General features: G+C 43.8%; 1 protein-coding gene across 1 annotated transcript in view; it reads left to right on the forward strand.

The window, feature by feature from the left end:
* The window catches only part of SHROOM3 (shroom family member 3), a 244,867-nt gene that overhangs the window by 1,382 nt on the left and 221,314 nt on the right, over window positions 1–22,171 (forward strand).

The raw sequence follows: 22,171 nt of genomic DNA on the forward strand, positions 1-22,171 counted from the left end.
TGTCCCAGAGGGCCTAAGTCCTATTCGCTCTCAATGAGACCGACTTGCAAGTGCCTAAGTCACTTTTGAAAATGGGACTTAAATGCTTTAGAAAAATGTACCCTTAGTGGTTCTCAAATCTCTGCTACGTTATTGGCAATAGCATGTATACGTGTATATACATAATGTATGGAATGATCCTTTCGGGTGTGTGTTTGAGTTTGTATGCATATGTATAATTATTTAATCTAATTTCTTTATATAGGATGGGACTTGTGGGCTCTAGAAACTCAGAGGATCAAAACCAATGGCAGCTAAAAGAAAACTCTGGTACTCTGTATCTATTCCATTTAGGCGAGATCCTGCAGCCCTCACTCATATGAGTGATCCTTACTCAGATGAGTAGTTCCATTGAAATCAGTGAGTTCCCATCAATTCATTTCCCCTTTAGTCACGTAAGCAAGAATTGCGGGATTAGGACTTTCACATAAACGTTCCCAACTTGAACTGGTTCTTAGCTTTAAATGAACGTTCCCCCCCTTTCCTGTAGAGCAACATTAAATAGAGACAACTTGGGACAGACACACAAAGCAAAACATCACATCACTGAGTCAGCAGGTTATATTTCATTGTTTGCACATTAGGGACTAATATTGCAGTGTCAAATTTTCAGCTTTGTGCATGAGAATGTTTTTACTGTCGTGGTAAAAGCAGGTTTTGCTTTTAATCCTGAAATATCTTCCCACCACATACAAAGTTCAATAACTTTTCTTAAATGAGACAGAGATGGCTCTTGCTGTGGAGCATTAATGAGTCTGTGGGATTTGGTTTCCTCAGTAACCAGCCCCCTGAATGTCAAACATGCCTGGAGTGTGCAGGAGGCCACTGGCAGCTGTATGACTTGTGCCTTCCTTCCCTAAAACAACACTGCAAAAATTTGTATTTTATTTTTTTAACTTGTAGCTACAGCCTCGCTTGCACTGTCACTAATTTTTGTGCATCTGTTCATGCATCAGTGACATAGATGCTAGCTTGCCAGCTTCCATATGAGTTTTACTCTCTGGAAATTGTGCAGAGTATGGGTTTGGCTTGGTTTTGTTTGCTTCCAGTTTCAGCTGAAAACCAATCTGGTTATATAGATTAATGTATTAGAGCTATGTAAATATCTGTGTTCATAATTCACTCTGAATAGCAGATAGTGAATTCATGTTAGTTACCTAGAAAGCTTTTTGACCTAGATAATACATAATTCTTTATTCTTTGGCCGATCAAGTTTATACTGTAGAGCTATTAGGAATTGTTGGGAATAATAAATGAAAACATTGTATAGGTCAAATCTTGACCACCTAACTTACTCACAAAAGAAGTCCCATTGAAATGAATGGGACCACTCATGCAAGTACGGTGACAAGATGAGCAGAATTTAGTCTAACAGTAGTATTGCTGATCTATAAAAACTAGAGAAAAGTGGGCATGGAGGCAGGTTAAGAATTTAAATGAATGGTAATTCAGAATTAAGGCCTGATTCTCATTTACACTGTGGCCTCTTTACACTGCTCTGGCAAGTAAGGTACATTTACACCCACATTAAGGTCCCTTGACATTGCCAGAGTGGTGCAAAGTGTAAATAAGAATCTGGACTTCAGTGACCATGTAAACCAGGGGTGGGCAAACTTTTTGGGCCGAGGGCTACATCTGGGTGGGGAAACTGTATGCAGGGCTGGGGCAGGGGTTTGGGGTGCGGGAGGAAGTGCGGGGTGTGGGAGGGGGTGTGGTGTGCAGGAACTGGCTCAGGGCAAGGGATTAGGGCAGAGGTGGGGTGTGGAGTGTATGAGGGGGCTCAGGGAAGGGGGTTGGGGTGCAGGAGGGGTGCAGACTGCAGGAGGGAGCTCAGGGCAGGGAGTTGGGGTGCAGGAGGGGTGCGGGGTGCAGCAGGGGGTTTAGGGCAGGGAGTTGGGGGGCAGCGGCACATACCGGGGCCAGGGCAGGCTCCCTGCATGCCTGTCCTGGCCCCATGCTGCGCTGTTCCGGGAAGCGGCCAGCACCACGTCCCTGCATGGCCCTGAAGCTCCCATTGGCCGTGGTTCCCTGTTCCCGGCCAATGGGAGCTGCGGGGGGCGGTGCCTGGAGGCAAGGGCAATGCATGTAGCCCTCTGCTCCTCCCCGGAGCCCAGGGACGTGGTGCCAGCCGCTTCTGAAAGTGGCGTGGGGCCTGCAGCACCAAGGGGGTAACCCCACGGGCTAGATCCAAAGCCCTGAGGGGCTGGATCCGGCCCGCAGACTGTAGTTTGCCCACGCCCGATGTAACCTGAAATCTCTGAAAGTTTGCAGCATGATTTTACCATCTATTATTATATGTCCTGTTATCTCCATGTAACACAATTAAGAGGTCATGGAATATTTGATAGTTGGCAAGTCCACTCACATGTGATACTTGCCTCTGTTTCTCATGCCTCTCTATTCCATGCAGTCTATTTTTTGCCAGTCTACTGCTGCAGTCTTAGCAGGTAATTTTGATAGCTTTCTATGCTGCTTCTGTTGTGCATTTCCATACTATCCTTGATCCACCTGTTGCCACTTGCCCAGGAGGGGTTTCAGTCCAATGCCTGCCTTGTTATGGTATTGGGTCTTTCCTCCATGTGTGTCCTAGCCATCTCCAATTTCGTTCTATAATTTCTGGTCCTATTGGTTTCTCTTTCATCCTCCTGCAGAGTTTTGTGATTTTTTTTCTGGCCATCTGATATTGTGGATTTGTCTAAGGCAGCTGTTTATAAAAACTTGGAGTTTAGATAGTAAGATCTTAATAAGTCTCCAAGTATCAGCGCCATATACTAAGACTGGCTTTGCAATGGTGTTAAATATTCAAAGTTTAGTTTAGAGGGCAAGATTTCTGTTTCTCCCTATTTGGCTTTAGAGTTACAAAGGCTCACTCCCAGTTTATGCCTTATGTTCCTAAAGGTTCATGCTTCAGGGTTTCAACTGGCCATTTCCAGGGGTCAGGAAGGACTTCCCCGCCCCCAGTGTATTCTGTTTTCCTTTTTTTAACATCTTCTCCTGAAGCATCCGGGATGGCCATGGCTGGAGATGGGACATTGGATGGGGAGGGCCAGGACTCTGAGGTAGCACCAAGCATTATCTCTCTCAGGTGCTTGGCTGGCTGGTTCTTGCTCACATATTGAGGGTCTAACTGATTGCCATAGGTGGGGTGGTCAGGAAGGAATTTTTCCTCCAGTTGAGATTGGCAGTGACATTGGGAGCTTTTCACCTTCCTCTTCAGCATGTGGGTGCGGGTCACTTGCCAGGATTATCTGGGTATGTCTCACTTAATCATTTCCTGCCATTTTGGAGGCCTCGGGCACCGGTACACCTTGATCTTTCCTATTCTCTGCCTGTGGCACATAATAATCTTGTCTCCTGTGGGCTGTAATACCTTGTTTTTATTTTGGTCGTTGGGTTTAGAGTGGGGGTGTTGGTGGCCTGTGGTATACAAGAAGACAGACTAGATGATCTGATGGTCCCTTGTGCCCTTAAGCTCTATGACTCTGTGGCTGGTTTTCAGGTCTTTGTTCCACCTGTTGTACTTGCAATGCTGCCAAGATAAGAGAAACATTGGACCTCCTTCTATGTCAGTCCCAGAAAGTGTTATTGGCGTTTCCTGTTGTGTGTTGATTCTCATGGTTTGTGTTTTCTCGGTGTTGATATTCAACCCTACTAATTGTGCGTAGGCCTGGAAATCATTTGTTTTGGCTTGCATATCTATGTGGGTATAGAATAGTAAGTTGATATCTGCAAAGGCAAGGTCCTCTAACTTCTGTGTGAAAGCCCATTGTACGCCCCTTGATTATTCTATGGTCTCTCTCATTACCCAATCCACTACCGGTTAAACGATCATGGATGACATAAGACATGTTATATTTGTAGTCATCAGTTACTCATAATTGTTTTGGTCCTGTAAGTATCACTCAGTGGGTGATCTCACCTAAGAGAGCCTTTGAAACTGTAACTGAGGGGAAGGTAGATTGGTGAGTTTAAGAAAGGTCCAGAAGCATAAATACAAGCTCTCTGTCTCTCAATACTGCACACCATGGAAAGGCAGTTCTTTGCACTGGCATGGTGTGTGCCCAGCATTGGCCCAAAGGCAATGGGAATTTTCGATGTGCAAGGAATGCAGGATCAGGTCCAAATCTTTTAAGAGAAAACACTGGGGCTAAGGCCCCATCCCCCAAACCCCTCCACATGTCCTACAGACACTGGAAAATACTTTAACTAAACACCTTGGCCTAGATCCTCAAAGCTATTTAGGCTCTAACTTCCACTGAGATCAATATCTTGAAGATCTGGGTGTTTGAAACTAACTCAGTCAGTTAGTGGACATCCATCTGCAGCCCAGTAATTTGTAGACGGCTGTTGGGTGTCTTTTAATTAGGGCTATTGATTAATCACAGTTAACTCACGCAATTAAAAAAAAATTAATCGCGAATAAAAAAGTTAATTGTGATTAATCACAGTTTTAATTGCACTGTTAAACAATAGAATACCAATTAAAATTTATTAAATATTTTTGGATGTTTTTATACATTTTCAGATACGTTTACAACACCGAATACAACGTATATGTGCTCACTTTATATTATTATTCTTGATTACAAATGTTTGCACTGTAAAAATGATAAAAGAAATAGTATTTTTCAATTCACCTCATACAAGTACTGTAGTGCATTCTCTTTATCATGAAAGTGCAACCTACAAATGTAGATTTTTTTTTTGTTACATAACTGCACTCAAAAACAAAACAGTGTAAAACTTTAGAGCCTACAAGTCCACTCAGTCCTACGTCTTGTTCAGCAAACTGCTAAGACAAACAAGTTTGTTTACATTTATGGGAGATAATGCTTCTCACTTCTTATATTCAATGTCATCTGAAAGTGAGAACAGGCGTTCACATGGCACTTTTGTGGCCAGCATTGCAAGGTCTTTGCGTGCCAGATATGCTAAACATTCATGTGCCCCTTCATGCTTCGGCCACCATTCCAGAGGACATGCTTCCATGCTGATGACGCTTGTTAAAAAAATAATGCATTAATTAAATTTGTGATTAAACTCCTTGGGGGAGAATTGTATGCCTCTTGCTCTGTTTTACCCACATTCTGCCATATATTTCATGTTATAGCTGTCTCTGATGATGACCCGGCATGTGTTGTTTGTTTTAAGAACACTTTCACTGCAGATTTGACAAAACGCAAAGAAAGTACCAGTGTGAGATTTCTAAAGAAAGCTACAGCACTCGAGCCAAGATTTAAGAATCTGAAGTGCCTTCCAAAATCTGAGAGGGACGAGGTGTGGAGCACGCTTTCAGAAGTCTTAAAAGAACAACACTCCGATGCGGAAACTACAAAACCTGAACCACCAAAAAAAGAAAATCAATCTTCTGCTGGTGGCATCTGACTCAGATGATGAAAATGAACATGCATTGGTCTGCACTGTTTTGAATCGTTATCGAGCAGAACCCATCATCAGCATGGACTCATGTCCTCTGGAATGATGGTTGAAGCATGAAGGGACATTTAGCGCATCTGGCATGTAAATATCATGCGACGCTGGCTACAACAGTGCCCTGCGAAGGCCTGTTCTCGCTTTCAGGTGACATTGTAAATAAGAAGCAGGCAGCATTATCTCTTGTAAACGTAAACAAACTTGTTTGTCTGAGCGATTGGCTGAGGAAGAAGTAGGACTGTGTGGAGTTGTAGGCTCTAAAGTTTTACATTGTTTTATTTTTGAGTGCAGTTATTTTTTGTACATATTTCTACATTTGTAAGTTCAACTTTCATGATAAAGAGATTGTACTACAGTACTTGTAATGGGGGGAATTGAAAAATACTATTTCTTTTGTTTTTTTACAGTGAAAGTATTTGTAATAAAAGAAAATATAAAGTGAGCACTGTACATTTTGTATTCTGTGTTGTATATTTGAAAATGTAGAAAACATAAAAAAAATTAAAATAAATTGTATTCTGTTATTGTTTAACAGAGTGATTAATTCATGATTAATCACGATTAATTTTAATTGCACGATTAATTGTGATTAATTTTTTAATCGCTTGACAGCCCTAATAAATATTGAATTATTGTTCTCCACTTGTTGCTATTACTGTTCTATCCTTCTGCTTCGTCAAACAAGAAGACTCCATTTCTGAAGACTTGCTGTGTTACACACAGCACCAAAATATATTACTGTGTAACCATCACGGCCTATGCTATGCAGGACGTCAAACTAGATGATCATGACAGTCCCTTCACTGGCTTAAAGTCTATCAGTCTAGGAATCAATGACTCACTTACTGTTGCGCACTGAAAGATAGAGAAAAAATTTTTAAAGTACTATGTCTAATAACATGGAGAAAAGTTATTCTGTAGTTGGGCAAAAAGAATAAAATAAAATAAACCCAAACAAATGGTAGAAGAATGAGAATGCACAAACGTTTTGAGAGTAAAAGTATAGTGAGTGTCCTGATATCTCTAGCTCTACCATGCCAAGGACAGTATGTCCATCTTAGAATTGTTGAACCATAGGGTTAAAAGGGACCACAAGGGTCATCTAGTCTAACCTCCTGCCAAGATGAAGGATTTGCAGCTTCTTGAATGTGCCAACTTCAGCTCCTTTAATAGGAGAAGCGATTCCTTCTCTTTAGCAAATCAAGACCTACAGAAAGGTTAACAAACAGTTTTAAAATAATCTTTTGTAGAGAGTCATGGAAGTTTAAAAATAAAATGCCAGGCTTAGCAAAGAATCTTTGCCTCTTGGTGCTTGAGACCATTTAATTTCACTCAGAAGCCATCTGGATGTCAGAGTGGGAAAGACTGATAGACTCCTGGAACTGACCTAATGGGAGAATGCTGACTCTGTGAGTCCTTTGATCAAAATGTTACAGAATTTGGAGCTGGATCAAAGGCGAAGACTTGGAAGAGTCTGTCAGCCGGCCAGCTGAGGTCCAGAATGTCCTTGTGGGTTTGGGTCTGTCAAGGCTGATAGAACGATTCTCATTATGTGTCGCTAAATGCACTATGAGCTCACTCAAGTGAGGACAGAGAGAGGCTTCTTAAACGAAAGTGTTAGAAGCAGCATACGCACAGGAGCCTCATGGCTAAGGGCCCAATTTAGTTTCCATTAAAGTCCGTGGAAAGACACCTATCGGCTTCAATGGGAGTTGGATCAGGCCCTTAATATGGGCTAAAGCTCTTGCTAGTCTTCAAGATTATTTCCCATGCTCTCTCGCAGGTTATCCCTATTATTATTAAACTTTTATTGCTTCCTACAACCCTGCTGGGAGGTAAACCTCGGGGTTTGTCTCGTGTTTCTGGCACAAAGACCCTGTCAGTGACCTATGCTTTTGAGCTAAGGGAATGGATGAGCTACAGCACAGCATGTGAAAAATGTTCCCATATAACTACTAGCCAAGAAAAAACATCTCAGATGCCTTAATCCCTAGCAAGAGAAACAGCCCTCTTGTTAATTACATGAACACTGAGTTTAAAATAAATGGGTATTTCAGAGGCCTACAGCACCTTACAGTTCTAAAGATCAGTGTGTACCAAGGAGATTGCAGAAATAGATCACGCTTGGCTCTAGGATTCACCAAACAACATTATTAAATTACATTCCATTAAAAATTCTTGCAGCAAGCCAAAGGGAAATGAGTAAGGCTCCCCACTCCCATCTTGACTCTCTTTGCTGCATAGAAATATTCAGGTGCTTTTACTCTTGAGATATTGGTCTCACAGCTAGAGTGGGACTAAGAAAGTAGTGTGGATCTGGATTGGGTTTAGTGTATTGGTTTGGTCTGGAGACCAAGTCAGGGCAAATCAAGTTCACATTCAACACAGTGAATCTTGTTTGCTCTTCTTGTGAAATTTTTTAGCCCCAAATGGCAGAAATCATGAACCACTGATTTAGTGAGATTTCCACAACGATCAAGTCTCATGCGACTTTCAGTCCTCTTGCAACAGCTTTGTTAACAGGATTTGAAATATGACCCAGAAAATAGGAACAGACACCAAAGCAGTATTTGGGAGCTGGGGTCATAATTGGGGATTTGAATTCAAACCACCCCCACACCCTAATACAGCAAGGTTTGTACTGGAGGTACTGATTTTGGCAGCTTTTTATTTATAATCCTTTTACGCTATAGCAAATGTTTTTTTAAACACTGTTTAAACAGACAGGGTCCAAATAATAATCTTTTGTGAAGTAATTTTATGCCAGAAAACAGATCTGAGTAATGAACAAGGATAAGTAACAAGGAATCTTTGCCAGTGGTGAATAGTAAACATTTTCCTTGAGATTTACATTGGATTATGAGGCCTGAGACCTTGCAAAGTTCACTCAGATTAGAAAGTTCAGCATGAAGTTTGGCTTGCTGTAGAGAGACTTTTTTCTCTCCTCACCAAGCTCTTTTGCCCCTTCACCTCAAGAGAGTTTTTATGTCTTTGAATAGCTGGGAAGAAACGGTGAATAGATCCAAATTGATCTGAGGTTGATTGACAGAATCATTCTCAAAACCCACACAAACAAGAAATATTAACTGCTTCGGGGGGCATGTCAAGACCACTCTTCTACTTCAAAACCCCTCACATACAGTTTTGATTGACAACACTGCTCTTTATCTCAAAAACAACACAAAAGGGAGACTAAGTCTCATTGGTTTCTCAACCTTGCTCCAGAGCTTTGGCTGTTGTCCCACTGCTAGCCAAGAAGAATATTATGCCTTGTTTAGAGGACTGGTCTTTGGAAAGAAGCTGCATTGAAATTATCCCTCTTTTAAATAAATTAACACACATATAGATTTTTCCATCTTTTTGTATGTTAACTTTTAACAGGAGAACACATGTTAGTGTATGTCCAGATTCCTAGATCTGCAGATTCTTGAAACACCTTAACCTATGCAGAAAACTTTAACCACTTAGTCAGCAAATTGATTCTCTCATCTGCTGATTTAGATGAAATACATGGCAGAATGGAGGTAAAACAGAGTAGGAGACATACAATTCTCCCGCAAGGAGTTTAGTCACAAATTTAATTAATGCATTATTTTTTTAATTAACATAAGCATGGAAGCATGTCCTCTGGAATGGTGGCTGAAGCATGAAGGGGCATACGAATGTTTAGCATATCTGGCATGTAAAGACCTTGCAATGTTGGCTACAAAACTGCCATGTAAATGCCTCTTCTCACTTTCAGGTGACATTGTAAACAAAAAGTGGGCAGCATAATCTCCCGTAAATGTAAACAAACTTGTTTGTCTTAGCAATTGGCTGAACAAGAAGTAGGACAGTGTGGACTTGTAGGCTCAAAAGTTTTACATTGTTTAGTTTTTGAGTTCAGTTATGTAACAAAAAAAATCTACATTTGTACGTTGCACTTACATGACAAAGAGATTGCCCTACAGTACTTGTATGAGGTGAATTGAAAAATACTATTTCTTTAGTTTGCATTTTTACAGTGCAAATATTTGTAATAAAAAATAATAATATAAAGTGAGCATTGTCTACTACTTTTTATACTGTGTTGTAATTGAAATCAATATATTTGAAAATGTAGGAAAAAATCCAAAAATATTTAATACATTTCAACTGGGATTCTATCGTTCAACAGTGTGATTAAAACTGCGATTAATCACAATTAATTTTTTAAATCATGATTAATCTTTTTGAGTTAATCGTGTGAGTTAACTGTGATTTATTGACAGCCCGAATGTTTATTCATATGAAATCTGACATATGCCCACTGAAGTTAATGGAAGCGCTCCCATTAACTTCAGAGGGGCAGGATCAGGTGTACATACAGTACCAGAGACCTGATCCTGCAAACCCTTATTATGCATGTGAGTAACTTCATGTTTTTGAGTAGCCCTATAGTTTTCAGTGAGACTACTCATATGTAGTTGTGTCATGTGTACCAGTGTTGCAGGACTGGGCCCACATTTGTCTGGTTTTTAAAGTGGATTATATGTACCTGGCTTTTGTGTCATTTTTTAATATAGTCATAATATGACAACAATATAAGGCTTCAGTAATGTGCAAATACTTACCTTTATGTGTTGTGAGTAGCCTTATTTGTCATGACTGGGGCTTGGGTGGTCAGACCTAGTGGTTGGAGTCAGGGGCATGCACAAGGAGGTGCAAGCAGGCACCAGCCCCCCCAATAATCAGCAGGGGTGTAGAACTCCTCCGGTCCTGGGGTTGCAGCAGAGAGGGAGAGCGAGCGTCTCTGGCCCCAGAGCTAGAGGATTTCTGTGCCCAAGCCACAGCCCCAGGGCCAAAGGAGCTCTCTGAGGTCCTGGAACTGGAGGAGCTCTGTGATCCCACTGCAGCCAAGTACTTGTAGATGACTATATTCAGATGGCTCCACAGCGCATGGATTTTTGTTGAAATGCTGCGTGTTCTGCTGTTTATTTCTATGAATATGATATATGTGGATCTGTTGATGTTTTAATGTGTGTAATGTGTGCGTTTAATGTGCCCCTCCAAAAATGGTCAAATTTAAATTCCTGTGCACACCCTGGTCGGAGTAGGAGCTATAGTTGGGAGTTAAGCCAAAAGTCAGAACAGGAGTCAGAGGCAGAGACCAAGGGCAGGGATCAAGAACAAGGCAGGACGGCCAGAACCAGAGCAGGTCAGGAAAGCAGGAACCAGGGATGAGTCAGGAAGGCAGGACTCAGGCAAGAAGGTAGGCTCCCGCGTAGCAGCCAGCCAGGAATACATCTAGTTGCATGGACAACTTTCTGTGCCTCTTTCTGGCTTAAATTGTGTACCAGGTTCCTCCAGCTGGGTTCAGTGGTCTGTACCTTTAGCAGAGCGTAAAGGAGGGCTCCCAGTTCTCCAGTCACTAGTAGAACTGTTGATGGTGGTGTGGAGGCAGCAGTGGCCTGCTGGCCTGGGTTTGGGACCCGCAGATCCTCACTTCATTGACTTCAATGGGACTAGTCACAGTGTGTAACGTTAATCATAGGTGTAAAACTTTGCAGGGTTGAAGCCTGATATTGTAAGTAGACATCCAGGGACCTGCTTTGGTCTGGTATAAGGAAGGCAACAGAGAATATACGGTACTGCCTGGCTGGAGAGTTTCTATTGTTCCTTCATGTATTCTTCATTTTACTCATTGGAAAGGGGAATAATCCTATTGATGGTGTACCTAGGCTCTTAAATGTGTTGTATTTCATGCAATGGTTTCCATCCAGATTCAAGTGGACGGGTGTCCCCATAAATTAAAAAATGTGGCTAATTGGTACTCTTCCTTGCACTCTCAGCAAAGAGGCTAAGAACTGATTGGGCACAGAGTTGGAACCACCCTTCTTCCCCCCAGAGGGGTTTTCTTCAGGTCTGTGTTGAAGCACATGGGCGAGACACAGAGGGAAGATGTGCTTCTTCTGTTGATGAGCAGAGGACCATATTTTGCAGGGTGATCGATCTGGCACCTTCCACCGGCACTAAATCCACACACAGTTTAAACATAGAATGAAATACGCTGGTCGGCTTCACGGCATTGCCATATGAAAGGGGCATGCCCTAGCCTAGCCCTAAGGACCAGGAATTGCCCAGATCACTAGAAAATGGGAATGAGACAGACATTTACTTACAGGGCAGAGGGAAAAGAAGGGTTTTGATGCTGTGCAGGAAGAGTCCCCGCTGTGCGTTCCCCTCTTTCTGAGGGCTCTGAGTGGAGATTTCTGATGCCAGCTTTGGGGACAGGATCTCCTACCTTCTCTCAAAGGAACAGAATTGCTTAATGAAAAGGCCTCTATTGTCAGCCACCTCCATTAGGCTGCCAATCCCCCCATTCCACAAAAAGACTTCTGTTTGCTTCCACTACGCTGAATTAGCACTTGCGGACACAGAGCTTCCTTGCTGACCGACTGACGCGAGCGCTTGCTCCCTGGGGTGCCGATGCACCACAAACAGAGGCAGCTGGAGCTTTTGAGCCTGGAGACGGGTTGCCCGATGGTGCAGGTAGTCCATCTGCAATTTGTCATGACCAATGTTTCCCTCTCTGATCCAATAGGAATAGCTCAACTTCCCTTATTAACAAAAACCAGGTGAATCCAGAGCTCCTCCGCTCCAGACACAAATCACAGAGGTGCCTTTCCTGAGGGTAAATTTGTTAAGATGAGTCCCCAGAAAAATAGCTCCTCCAGATTGAGATGAGGGACTTCCAGGTGCTTCTCTCCAGCTCAGTAGCCATACTTAGAGCTACCTTGCTATTGAAGACAGCCTCTTGCTGCGAAATTAAACTTCCACTCAGCTCAGGAGCATTTGGATCTGGGGGGGCTTAGTCTGAGCCCTTTTTTGCTTCCTGTTCAGTCATTCATGTCACCTCTGCAGTAGGTCACCTCTGCAGTAGGTCACGCACTTAGTGGTGCGTCTCAGAGCAGAGAGAAGGTGGGACTCAGCTGTAATGGACGTCAGAGATGTTCTATATTCAGGTTACTGGACACAAACAGGACCTCTCTCCAGCTCTAATACTAAACACGGCCTGTGCTGCCTGATGTCACTACACAGGCTCTGCCTAAGTCCTGACTTGCACTCAGGAGTCACAGAAGGGTCTACCAGACATACATGTCTATAGAAAGGTGTATCAATGGGGTATTGCCTCCATACTGGCTCGGAAAGAGTTCGCTGGAACTGGAGAGCTCAATTAATGCACCTGGTTGTGGCTGGAGGATGGCATAGACTGGGGAGGAGCTGGGCATCGGTGAGCGATGCTATAAAGAGAGGATGTCTGGAGGAGAAGGGATCTGCAGGGCGAGAGAAGAACCCTGCAGTCAGCCTCTTGGCGGTGGAGAGACCACTGGAGAACAGGAAGGTTGCTGCAGGGTGAGGAGAAAGTCTAGGGAGAGAAGACGCTTGGAAGACACAAGACTGGAGTAAGTTCCTGTGTTTGACCCTGACATAAAGGTAGGCCCCAGACTTCCAGGGAGAAGCCCTAGGAGGCACTGCTCATTACAGAGTGCCTGGGAAAGAGCTGAGGAAAAGCCCTGAAGAAAGGCTAATAGTTGGAAGTAGTCCAGGGAGGCAGCACCAAGGTGTCTGATGGAGCAGACCTTACCTGCTTGGCCTGGCTTAGATTGCAATCCAGGGTAGTGGGAGGCCCTGGGTTTCTCTACCAGCCACTAGGAAGGTGAGGTGAAGCCCCCAGACAAAAGGGGATAAGGATGATTTTAAAACCCTGGGTAAGGCCCATGGGGCCAAGAGTTAGGGCCAAGGGCCATATGTAAGGACATTAGAGTCTTTGTTGGAATTTCTGTTACCCTGAAAGGGGTGGAAGTAAAACATGACTTGGCCAAAGGGCTGGGTCACGGGAAGAAGCAGACCACTGCAGGAATGGAGTGAATGTTGGCCAAGGGCACTGGAGAGGAAAGAGCTGCAATGCTATGCCCAGCCATGAGGGGGACACCTGCAGTGACTAAACCTTTCTGTAATGTACTGAACATTTTCCAGATATCGGATTTAAGCTGATCCTGGAGAGTGTGTTGGAGAATAGGTTTGTATAAAATATGCCCCAGTGAGACCCAAAATAAGAGTTTGCCTAGAACTGACAGTTTTTTAGGGAGGACTCTGTCAATCTCTAAAACTCTCCTGCACTTGCAGGGAGCTCACCCCAAGGAGCACAAGGTATCGAAGGAGGCCAGTAGAAAACAATGCATTAGTTAAAAACTAGAGCTGGAGCTGAGCTAATCTGAACTCAGATTTTAGGGCTGTTTGTCTTTGGGATTTTGGATCAGGCCTAACGCTGTGGAACATGCATCTGAACTGTCCCAAATCTTGCGAAGGTTTCAGATCTGCTGATTATTAAAGAAGAAAATAATCCTAAAGGATGAGCTAAAACCTGATGATCAGAAAAAATAGCCTGGAATCTTTGGTCTGAATGCATTTGTGAGCTATAAAGATTTTGCTGCTGCAGCTCTTCAGTTTCATATTCTCCAAAGCTTTGGGTAAATCACCATTTGGTGGCAGCAAAGAGCCCGAGTCCAGTACATTGTAGAGCAGAAATCTTTCAGTACAATCACAAAGGCAAATCGCTTACCTTTTATAACTCCATGTCCTTCGAGGAGGGGAGAGGAGAGATTTAGGGCTCGATCCTGCATGATGGAAGCTAATGGCAGTTCTGCCACCATCCTGAAGAATCCCAACGTGCTCTTTCAGACTGTGTATAGAAGCATTATTTCCCGCCCCATGTGAACTGCAGAATCTCCTGGGTGGAAGACGGCAGCTGTTTAATAGGGCAGGACCATGCAATCAGCAATGGCACAGCTAGCGACTGATAGCTTGTCTTGGGCTGGAACTCAGGCAGCAGAATGGAATGACATGAGGTGGAATTTGGTGTTCCTCTCTACCTAAATCGCAGCACCCTCCAGCTGCCCGGTGCCCACTAACACCAGCACAGGGCACTGGGTTCAGTGCTGGCTTAGAGGAAAGATTTCCACCTCTTGCAAACCCCACAGTGCTTCCGATTCGCCTGCCATCCAGTTACTGTCCAAGCCCAACCCTGTCTGGTTTGTATGATGGGAGGAGATCACAGCCCCAGGCGGGACGGCTGCTGCTTGGGCGACAGCTTTGTGAAATAAGACGTGTGGAGTTCAGCTAAGCTCTGTCTTCCACGGGAACCAGGCCTGCGGTACTACTGCTGGTGATGTGTGTAGTGTGCCTGGCTGGGCGTGGGTAGCATGGGCCGAAGGCTGCCCCTGCCAGTGCTATATCGGAAGTGCACTAAATATGCTTCACCTTTGCTTTCTAACATACTCCTCTAAACTCACACATCTGGGTTTCCCTCTTCTCCAACCCCCAAGGGGTCCCCTATGTCCCTGGCCGAGACTTTAAGACCCTCCATTTTTCCTTGTGGTCACCATTCTTCAAGCAGAAGAGATCTGGACCGAACCCTTTGAGGGAGGCCTGTCAAAACCCTGCTAGTTAATCAGGAGTTGCTAAGTGCTATGAAGCATTCGTCCCCACCCCCAATCAGTGAAGTGTTAGGGATCTTCCACTAGAACTTCTTCCCTAGCTTGTGATAAACTGTGGGGGCCACAGGGTGTATGTGGTATAGGTAGGGGCTGGGGCATCTCTTCATTTGTGTGCCCATTTCAACACAAGCAGCACAAGGAGGGAAGTGGCACCACCTGGCAAACCAACTCCCGTGACGGGCCCTTGCTGGGAATGTTTGCACTTTGTTCCTGGTAAATAGCTTGCGTGTGGTGATACAATGGGGAATTGTTCAGCCGGTGCCATTGTGAGAAGGGACAGGCCTGGGGTGGGGAATACTGTGTACAGGACACTAGAGCTCTTTTCCTACTGGGAAAATGCTGTCAATATGACCTGGCACCCTATGTCATCTGGCCCATTCCATAGTCAACACATTCCACTTCAGATGTGGGATACTTCAGCAGTATCCACAGTAGGGGAGTCTCAGTCAGAGGTAGGGAAGTCACCTCAGCTTTCCTTTCAGTGTGGTGGTAGAACTTTAACAAGGTGCTTCCGGAAGCCTCTTCCAGCACATCACTGGGAGAGGCTGAGCAGGCTGCCTCTGCAGTACAGAAAAAACAAGTACATAAGCCTATTTATTTTTTGGAGGCGTTTGCATTGATTGTGTACTGTCCTACTACTCTCATGCAGTCTAATTATCCGTCCCAGGTATGGTATAACATTGTCACATTGCACCATCAGGCAGCTTGTCCTGCGTTTTCGTTAATGATGTATTATGGTAACACTCAGAGGCCACAGTATTTCTTTAATGCAATCCTGTTTATTTACAAAAAATGTACAAAAGCTAGTTTGCCCGAATACAATGGGAATCAAACAACAGGAGACCATTTCTTTGTTCACAGTTCAAGGCCTCTTCAAGCCAGCACTCGACCCAAAAGCGCGCGCTCTCTCTCTCGGGGTCACACCACAGTCTCCGGCTTCTAATTTTCCCTGGGGGTGCTCAAACCCTGCTCAGCCCCAGGCCCTGCCCACACTCCACCCCTTCTTCCAAAGCCCTGCCCCACCATAAAGGAGATTAATTGCTTTTTACATTTATCCTGAATGAAGGTTGGCTGTTAAAGGAGGGGGGAAAAGGGAATCCGGAAGAGATGAACCCAGCTTACTCAGGTCACAGCGCTTGTTAACATTCTAACCAACATCCAAGCACAGTGTTCATTTTTTATACTAATGTAAAAAAAAAAAAAAAAGGTAACCGTTAAGAATGATTCCCGCTGATAAGAAAATCACTGTGCTTAATTTCATTAATAGAGCAGGCTGTGGGATACATTTCAAAGCACTGGGTGAGAAGTAAGCTCCCAAATCCCATTAAGAAATAACAGGATTTATGTGCATTCCTCCCATATATTAACTTTCCCCTCTGGAAACGCCTTGTGCTGAGTTGGTACCATTTTACAGGCAGGTGCAGCATTTTTCAGTTCCCACAGCCCCCTCCAGATAATCTGCTGGCCTGAAAGCCCTTCTCTATTCTCACTGGAGAATGGGGATTTTCAGAATGATGGACAAGTGACGTGTTTGGCTGACAACTGTCATGGCTCCATGTTCCACCAGGTCTCAAACACACATTCTGTAGCAGTGCTGAAAGCAGTTTTCTCCTGTCTACACCAACAGTTCAAATGTTTCCAACACCAGTTGAGAGGGAGAGAATTTCTAAACAGCCATTGTCAACTACGAGTCATTTTCCTTCTGTTGATTGATGTTCAGATGAACACCTTCAGCATCTGAAATCTCAGATACTTGGCTAATATTGTCATTGTTGTCTCTCATTATTAGAGCTGACCGAACTTTTTCAGACAAAGTATTTCCAGTGAAAAGTTGCCTATTTTTGAAAATGGTACTTTTTGCAAAAAATCGTCAACCTCTCCAAACACTTTCACTTTTTTGCAGACGTTTCATGGACATTTTGTATTTGTTTTTAATCAACATTTGTGTTGCTAAATAAAAAATGTTTATTCGCTATTTCAAGCACCACTTTAATAAAAATTTTGATTAAAAATATTGTGGAAACTTTTGCTAAAAGTTGAAAATGGGACCATTTTGAACCCTGCAAAGTGGAAAGTTTTGAAGTTTCCTGGGAAGGTGCTTTTCTCTGGTTTTTGATCAGCTCTATGTATAATTTATTTTTTATTACTGAATTGCTAAGAGGCCTCACTCAGGGATCAGAGCCCCATTGCGCTAGGCATTGTACACAAACAGAATAAAAATACAGTACAGCTTCAAGGAGCTCACAATCTCTACGTGTGATGTAACAATAGGTGGATAAACCAAGCAAATGGGGTGATGGGTAAATAGTGAAACATAGGCCCTTAATCTGCAAAGACTGCACATGCTTAACTTTATGCACTACGAATAGACTCATTGAATCATTGCTTTACATAATAATTCTACGGCTTTTAGGAATTCAGAATTATGCAACTTGACGTTTCTATATAATTTAAAGATGAAATCAAATGTCTATAGCTGCACATATTTACGGCTGGAGCAATCTTCTCCTGGAAGATTTTTGATAGTGCTAGAGCCATGCATTTATCTTTTCTTGAAAAAAGTCTAGGAATGTATCCTTTCACTCTTTTTATTAAAAGTATTATTTTTTAAGTGAGTGGCTGTTTTAGAAAACCAGATTGGTCCCCAGTGCCAGACGACTCATTTTTATGTGTTCATTGCAGAACAATCCTGCAAGTGGACTGAAAGAGATACACATTTCTCAAATGCAGTCTCATAGAAACTGGGAAATGAACTGCTGGAATTCAGACCAAAGATCTGGCTGTTTTCCAAGAGCAAATACATGGCAAGACACATTTCTACTTTCAAGAGAGCGAGAGCCTTAAAACGCAGGAAGAAATGTAAAACATTCGGAGAGAAGGAAGCAGACGGATCTTCATATTATCAAAGATTTTTCCCCCTTCATTTCATGTTTGCTTAAAAGCAGTTGCCCTTATTTCTTGTATAGTGTCAGTTCAGAAGGGATGCAGCCGCTGACCTGACTATAAGGCAACAGCAAAAGGTTAGAAGAATTAGTCGTGTAGTGCAGACTTTTATTAATAGTTGTATTGTGATCCTCTTGGCACCAAGTCTGCAATTAAATAAGTTGCTGGCACTTGTCCCTTGGTTAAATGACTACCACTGTTCACCCTGCTTGCAAGTCAATGAATGCAACGCTCTTGGGGAGGCAAGTTCAAACACGTTTGTTCCTTGGGGATACTGCACAGTGATGATTCCAAGCTAAGAGGTTTCCACAGGCTTTCCATGTAAATCTCTATTGTTGTTAGGTCTCTATAAATAGCCCATACAAACTAAAGCTGGGATAATGGGGGTGGGGAGGGGGAAGACGAGGGAGAAAGGCACCACGAAAGACTGATGTAGAAACAATGTTCTTTGAAGGGATCCTCCCATTCTCTTATGCTAGGGGCTAGAGGTGTTCCTTAAGATTGCAGCTTTTGTCGAAGCGGATTAAGTTTCCATCACAGCTTCATCAGGGGTGACTTAGCCTTTTTATCCATCCAGCAAGTCAGCCACACACAGGGTGGTTTCCGCCCCACCCTGCCCAAAAGGGGAAAGGAGCCAATTTCTCCAGACATAGGGCCCTGTCTCTCTCCCACTTAAATCAATAGGAGGAGGTATGGGCCCATGGGCCAGCACTGCTCTGTGAGTCAGTCAGCAGTGGCTACTTTTAGAATAGTGTGGCCAACCTCTGCTTGCCAGAAAACATCATGCCCGTGATTTATTAAGGCTCCATACGCCCTGGGAGAGAGAGTCCCTGTGGGCCCCACCGCCCCCAATACCTACATCTCTAACCTAGCAACCCCACCTGGCCAACCAAAACAGTCTGTTTTACTTAAGGAATGTGAGAGGACAAGGTAAATTCATTAACATTGTACTTCACAGTCCAGTGCTGTTAGTAAATATAGATGGCATTTTTGTGGTAATTCTAGTCTGATCTGCATGTATTTGTTACACCGCTGTCAGGTCAGGTACACAATAGCTACTGTAGAAAGAAGATAGGGCTATATTTGAGTTCACATTTCTTTTGTCTGAGAAACAGAGGATTTTCCCAATGTGAATAGTAATTGTAGGTGCTTCAAGCTTTGGTCCCCGACTTGAGACATCTTAGACGGGGTCTGATTTTTTTAGAGGGTGGGTACTCAGCACTTTCTGAAAAAACTCAGTTTATTTATGGTTAATTACCACCGGTGATTATTTGTTATTTAGTGATTATTTAGACCCTAAGTTCTTCAATATTCTCATGTCGTGTGTGTACAGTGCCTAGCACGATGGGTCCTGACCCTTGTTTGGGACTTTTAGGCACTACCACAGTACAGCAGCTGCCTGACGTCACTCTGGAACTGATGAACAGGAAGGGCTAGATTGTCATTGAAAAACTAGCCCCATGTGAGGGGAGGAGTGGGGGTTCTCTCAGAGAGGCACAATTCTTTCGCTTGTGTCCAGAGGGTCCTAGTAATCTGCTAGGGTCTCTGACCAGTAGTACATTATTGCCCTTCCCTTGCTAGTTCAGCTGTGCTGGCCAGTATGATGCGAGGTGGAGACAAAACTCCATTGAGTCCTTCTCCCTCTTTCCCCACCTGCACAGGGGGTGGATGTACCCTGTGCACAGCAGCGGGGAAGCCATGCAGCAGTGTGGAGGGTGTTTGACTTCCTGTTTTGCCCCCCAGCCCCTATGTAGAAGTGCAGGGCCAATCTGTGACCTGGCCCTTAGGGACAGTTACAGTGCAAGCTAGAGAATGAAACGGTCTAAGTGCAAGCAAATTCCAGATGACAGTAGTGCAAGGAATCAGTGTGCTGTGTGCACAGTTTCCCAGTGGCAGCTGTAGTGAGGATACATAAAGGCTTCTTAGGAGGAAGAGCTGATCGCACCATGTAGTCTCCATTCAGTTTGATGTTCCTCTTGCACTCTATAGCCCCCTCTAGAATAAGAAAAGTTGAGGCTGGTTACTTGGCCCGCATTCACGACAGATAGAAACGGGAGCTGACATCTTTGTCAGGCAACGAACGATGGAAATGAACACTGTCTTCCTGCCAGTGTGCTCACCACACAGAAAAGCAGCTGTATGTCCTAGGGCGGGCTCTGATTACATAACGCTGCTTTAGGACTGTTCCATGAGCTGCCTTTCGTAGCAAGGGGTGTAAGAATTTGTTATGCCAACACGCGACCCAGCAGCAGCCTGCCAAAGCCCTGCTTCTTACCCAAGGGGCAAAACCGCTCGACCAGCAATACGCTTTTGAGGACGATTTCTAGTCTTTCCTTGCTCATATGCAGCACAGCAGACTTCCCACCTGCAAGCCTGAGCTATTCCAACTGACTACCATCTCTGTTTCCTCACAGAGGGTGTTACTGAAGAAAATGTCTTTCTGTCTTTAGTTGGGGGCTTAGAGAGAGCGAATGACTGGGGAATTTTACCTCCCAGGAAGTCTGAGGGGTTGGATTGCTCTTGTGTGACGCTGGCACGTTGTACTTTCAGAAAAGGTTCAGAGCTGAATATTCCCCTGTTTTGTGACTATTAATAGCATGAGAAAGAAGAGCCAGGCCTCCAGGTGAGGGACTTGTCTGTATAATGGCTTGCAAAGAAGGGCTGGGCAGGCAGGGCGTGGACAAAATGCTGGCGGAGTCTTAACCCTTATTTTATTTTAGACTGGCTATGGAGTTTGGTATCTCCCACTGCAGAAATCAGGCTTGTGGGGGACATTTTCTCTCCAGCTCGTCTCTGTTTGACTCTGTTATTAAGCCCTGGGGAAGGAAGTCACTGCGGTGAAGGCACTGGATTCAAACCCAGGAGCAGGGTCCCATTCCTGACTCTGCCACAGACTTTCTAGGTGATTTTTGGGCAGGTCACTTTATCCCTCTGTGCCTTTGTTCCCCAGCTGTAAAACAAGAATAAAAACACTTCTTTTTGTCTATGTCTTTTCTGTCTTCTCTACTTAGATTCTAACAAATTTATTTGAGCATAAGCTTTCGTGAGCTAAAGCTCACTTCATCGGATGCATCCGATGAAGTGAGCTGTAGCTCACGAAAGCTTATGCTCAAATAAATTTGTTAGTCTCTAAGGTGCCACAAGTACTCCTTTTCCTTTTGCAGATACAGACTAACATGGCTGCTACTCTGAAATCTACTTAGATTGTAAACCCCTGGGGTTAGACTCTAAATTGCTGAAAGAGCCAAAATACACCAGCTCCAAACCTGATCCTGTCTGTCTGGAATGGCTGTCTCTTACTGTGTGTTTATAATACATAACAAAGGTTTTCTGAGCATAGGTGACAAAAGATGCAAATGCCTATTATGATGTTATGCTCAAATGTTATTCAAAATAAGGCAACTGATTTCTCATTATTGTCCTGTAGTCAGTAGCATCTGTGAGTAGATGCACAGTTCGGTTTATTACGGACAGTATTTCACCAGCAAAATTCCTTACTGGGAGCTTCTAAATGTAAGCATGCTTGAGTGACTGCATCTTTAGGATGTCTTTTGCATCTCATCAGCTCCTCAAACAAAGGGTTCTTCTGCTGGTCAGGTTTTAAGAGAACCCAGGGTGAGTGGCTGTTGTTCACTGCAGAGAATGTTTGATTATTCTCAGGCTGTGATCTTGTCAGATCTCATTAGCTAAGCAGGTTGGACTGGGCCAGTACTTGGGTGGAGACTTGGAAATGCTACACGAAGGGGCCTTGGGGATTCAGTATGTGCCTTTATTCCCTCTGAGTCCATACTGACCCAGTGCCCCCAGAGGGTTCTGGGGAGTGGAGTGGACACTGTGCTGCTGGAGGTTCTGGCTTTCTGAGCACTAGCAGTCATTACAGGATCATCCTGTGGACCATTTTGCTAGATCAGTTGGGTGAACCCTGGTTCCTGGCCAAATTCCATTCAGAGTAATTATGTTCTGTCAACTTAAATTCCATCTCACTACTTCTCTTCTTGACCTGACGCGGTTACATAGCATTGATTGTGCTATTATACCAGCTGCTCTGTGCTGTTGTAGAGGTGGCTGCATTTTGGCAGTGGGGGCAGTAAAATGATCTCTCTGTAGACATAGTTTGTAATTCTTTAAAATATAGTGATGTGTGAAAAGTGCACTATAAACAAATGAATAATCACAATCATCATATTTGACTATATTTTGTACTTTTGGTAGTAAAAGAAACCATAATGCACAGCACA

The sequence above is a fragment of the Natator depressus genome, chromosome 4 (assembly GCF_965152275.1).
Source record: "Natator depressus isolate rNatDep1 chromosome 4, rNatDep2.hap1, whole genome shotgun sequence".
NCBI classification, from domain to species: Eukaryota; Metazoa; Chordata; order Testudines; family Cheloniidae; genus Natator; species Natator depressus.